General features: G+C 46.8%; 1 non-coding gene across 1 annotated transcript; it reads left to right on the top strand.

Moving 5' to 3' along the window:
• The first annotated feature begins 521 nt into the window (after nucleotides 1-521).
• On the top strand, nucleotides 522-593 carry trnaw-cca (transfer RNA tryptophan (anticodon CCA)). Its single transcript has one exon. It is a non-coding gene; the product is annotated as a tRNA-Trp (tRNA).
• The last annotated feature ends 3,544 nt before the right edge of the window (nucleotides 594-4,137 follow it).

The raw sequence follows: 4,137 nt of genomic DNA, 5'->3' as shown, positions 1-4,137 counted from the left end.
ACATCCCTCTGGGCCTGAAATCCATAGTATCCTCGTCCCTTCCACACACAACCAAGTCTTGTTATCACATAGTCTGTCATTACACACTACCTATTCTTAGCCATGAACAGACTCCATTCACCCTCCCACGCAAATCGTTATCAACTCCTTTTCCTGTCCAACAGTTCTTCCCTCGCTTTGGGCTCTGTCCTGATCTATCATTTACTGCATCCGCCTTCCTCCCACAATATCTCCTGCATCTAAACCAACGTTTTCCCAATCACCATCAGTTCTGTGGAAGGGTCACCGGCAACTCCTGTTTTTTGTTTCTGATATACAGCATCCACAGTTCTTTCTCCTTTTTATTGAGGTAGAGTTGGAAATTGTTTCGAGAGACAGAAGGAGTGCGGGGGCGAGGGGGGTGGGGGGGAGGTGGAGACAGAACAGACATGAACTGTTGATCTCCATTATTCCTTAGAACGTCAAATCATTGCAGTGCGATCACTTCCCTTAAGCATGAATAGCGGTCCATTGCCGACCGTGAGCTTGTGGCACAACGGTAGCGCGTCTGACTCCAGATCAGAAGGTTGCGTGTTCAAATCACGTCAGGCTCACTAACGTCAACTTCTTGCATTTCAAATCAAGAAAGGAGTAGGTTCACTCCGTATATCTGTTGAGACAAATCTTCTTTTCGGAAACTTTCGATCAGACGTGAAGCTTTGCTGTCTGTTTGATTTGTGAACACTGTGTCAGGGAGGTTGCGTGCCCATTTTCTGGGTAAATGCGCAACTCCCCTAGTTCATCACGGGATTTAAACACAGCCACCTCCCTCTGGGCAGCCGCTTCGCTCAGTTGGTGACAGCCCGGTGTGAGTAACATAATACCGATACTTTTACAACATAATCCAAAGATTCCCAGCTTTATGTTTCAATCTATCAGGAGAGTGACAGCGAGTTCAGATAGAAATGTTTCCCACCAACATCAAATCCTTTCCTCTCACTGGACACAGTTAAAATTATCTTTATTCAACAGGAGGAGCGGCCTCTCTCCACATTAACGGTGAGCCTGAATTTTATAAATGGTGTCAGTAAAATCCAGTGGCGGACACTGATTTGGTTCAATCGATTTTCTTGCCAAGAGTAATTCACCGAGAGGATGTTGCTGTGTGAAACAGCGTGGGGAATTACTGCAGGGCCTCCAGCACATGGAACACACCGCAAATGATGTGTTTCACCTTCACCAGTTTATTCCTATCTCGGAGAAGAGAGGTTTGACGATTCGGAACATAGCAGCCAGACAGAGGACAGGAGAAGAGCACTCAGCCCTTCACAAGCTTGTCACAACAGCTGGGTCATCGTGGCCCGTGTATCAGTATGGGATAGTGAGCTGCATCTTCTGACTGGAAGCACAGCAAATTGGAGTGCTGGTGGGACTGTCACACAGGAGAAAACGGCTTCGACCTATCAACTGGAGTGGCTCCCAATGCGCAACTCCGCTCACCTCAACTGAATAACTGTAAACAAATTACTCCGTGATTCAAAGGAATACTCGGTTTTGAATCTGCATTGTGTCATGTACCTTCGAGAATGATGTCAAAACACCTTCATTGCTGTGATGGAGTATCCTGTTGGGCAGAATATATCCGTTGTCAAATTTCCTACGTTCTGTTGGCCCAACTCCGATTTCACTCAGAATCACGAAATGTGGGACAGCGCAGACTGAGGCCATGCAGTCCACCTTAGCTCTGCTGGCTCAACACAATATGTAAATAAGTGTCTCATTCTGTCGACTTCTCCCTGTAAATCTGCACATTGTTACATTGAACATGCCCACCGAATTCCCTTTTGTGTCCATTGAATCTACCTCTTTGTCACTGTCAGATAGCGACTTACTGACCCCACTCCCTGTGCGAGAACGGTCTTCCTAATGTCAGTTTTACTTATTTTCCTGATGACTTTAAATCTCTGCCAAATCATTCTCGATCCTTTCAGGCTTAGGAACATTTTCACTGCATTATTTCCTCTGTCTAAAACCCTCATGACGTGGAAAACTTCAATCAGACAAGCTTTCAGCCCTCTGTTCTCCAAAGAGAGCTGCCCCAAACTTTCCAATCTCCCTTCATTGCTGACATTCCTCAGGACGGTACCATTCACGTTAACCTGTTCAGCGCTTCCTTAAGTGTCATCCTCAGAATTGAGCGTAATACAGGTGGAGGATTCATTCAGACTCGGATTGCGCGGGCGAAAAATCTGCAATTCTTGTTCTCACTTTGAACAAGTGTTTCCCTTCGCCGTGTTCACTGCAATGGCAGCTCTGCACCGTCCCTAATTCAGGCCGTCCGATCTTATTTAACGAAGCGGCTTTTTGAGAAAATTCATCGGGTATTTTTGCTCAGGTCAATTTAAGGAATGATGGTTCTCCTGGGATTGGAACGCAAGAATTCTCACACGGCTGCATATGCTCGAAGACCCAAAAGCTAGAATCATATCCCAGACTAACGAGCCACCAGCCATGGGTGCAGCCACCTCCGGAAGCAGCTGAGACCGGCTCAGTACGAAATACATTGTGCATTGCTCCCAGAATTGCAAGTAGGGAAGAGTTTCAAGAACATCTGCTTCTCAATCTGTGTCGCTGCTTCCAGGACGCTGCTGTTTGTCCTGTCCCCAGTGACCGGGCTCTCTCCACTGGTGGATAATTGAACCATTTCGTTTCTACTTGCAAGCTGTGCTGGTGGAAGGCAGAGCCCATTCACTCTTCTGCTCTCTCACACTATTACGTGAGGCAGGAGAAGTCAGTTACAGACATGCGTAGGAAATGGGCAACTTTGAATTTGTTCCAAAGGTCCTGTTAATGGAGAGATAGAAAGATGCTGTGCTGTCGGGACAGAGAGAAATGGACACCGGAGGCTCTTCCCTCAGGTAAATTGATATCAGTGCATTTTTGTGCAGCCTGCTTGGTGCTCAGAATTTGTCTTAACACAACAATCCTGCAGGAAGTCTTTTCTTACACCGTTGGTTTCTTTACTGCGGGAAATGGACTAAAACAGCAAGTCATGTGTTTCAATTTCACCGGTTCATTGCCGTCTGAGAGAAGAGGTTTCACATGAGACACACCGACAGAGACCAGGACAAGACAACTCAGAGCTCCACAAGGGTGCCAGCGCAATTGTGTGAATTTCACTTGTGTATCGATGTGATATATTGAGCTCAGATACCCGAAGTTTTAGGAAACAAATGACATGGCAAGGAAAAGAACAGAGCGCCGTTATACGGGAAAGCTACTAAAGACATTAAGTGAGCAGGAGAAAATGGTTTCGCTTCTGGGTTATGATCCCAGCATGCACCCGTTGTGCCATTCTCCTGCATTGCACGGTAGCTTTTCCAGAGAAGTATTCAGCTTTCCATATGGCGTGTGACTTGCATGTTCGAGAATGACATCAAAAGATCTTCACTGCTGTAGTGTCATGTGCTGTTGTGCAGACATGTCGCCGATGTGCAAATATAAACTCAGTGAGCAATGTACACTAGAGACTCTGAGCCAGCTGAAACTTGCTCAGTGTGAAATACATTCCACATTGCTCCAAGAATTGCTAGCAGCAAAGTGTTTCCAGAACATCTGCTTGTCATTCTGACCACGGGGCGCTGATATTTGTCTCATCCCCAGGAACTGGTCTATCTCCACTGGCGGATAATTAAACCAATTTGTTTCTACTTGTCCGCTTTTCTGGAGGGAGGGAAGAGTCCATTCGCTCTTCTGCTCTTTAACTCCATATCCCTTGGGGTGAGAGGTATCACTTACACTTTGTGGGCGGCACGGTGGCACAGTGGTTAGCACTGCTGCCTCACAGCGCTAGAGACCCGAGTTAAATTCCCGCCTCAGGCGACTGACTGTGTGGAGTTTGCAGGTTCTCCCCGTATCTGCGTGGGTTTCCTCCGGGTGCTCCGGTTTCCTCCCACATTCCAAAGATGTGCAGGTCAGGTGAATTGGTCATGCTAAATTCCCCGTAGTGTTAGGTAAGGGGTAAATGTAGGGGTATGGGTGAGTTGGGCTTCGGCGGATCAGTGTGAACTTGTTGGGTCGAAGGGCCTGTTTCCACACTGTAAGTAATCTAATGAGTGGGAAGTGAGTAACTTTGATTGTGAATTTCCTCCAAACGTC

Source organism: Chiloscyllium plagiosum, unplaced genomic scaffold, assembly GCF_037043375.1.
Source record: "Chiloscyllium plagiosum isolate Xiang-an unplaced genomic scaffold, Cpla_swu_hap1 HiC_scaffold_27, whole genome shotgun sequence".
NCBI classification, from domain to species: domain Eukaryota; kingdom Metazoa; phylum Chordata; class Chondrichthyes; order Orectolobiformes; family Hemiscylliidae; genus Chiloscyllium; species Chiloscyllium plagiosum.
Note: the sequence above shows the minus strand (reverse complement) of the source record. Positions and strands in the feature narration are given on the sequence as shown.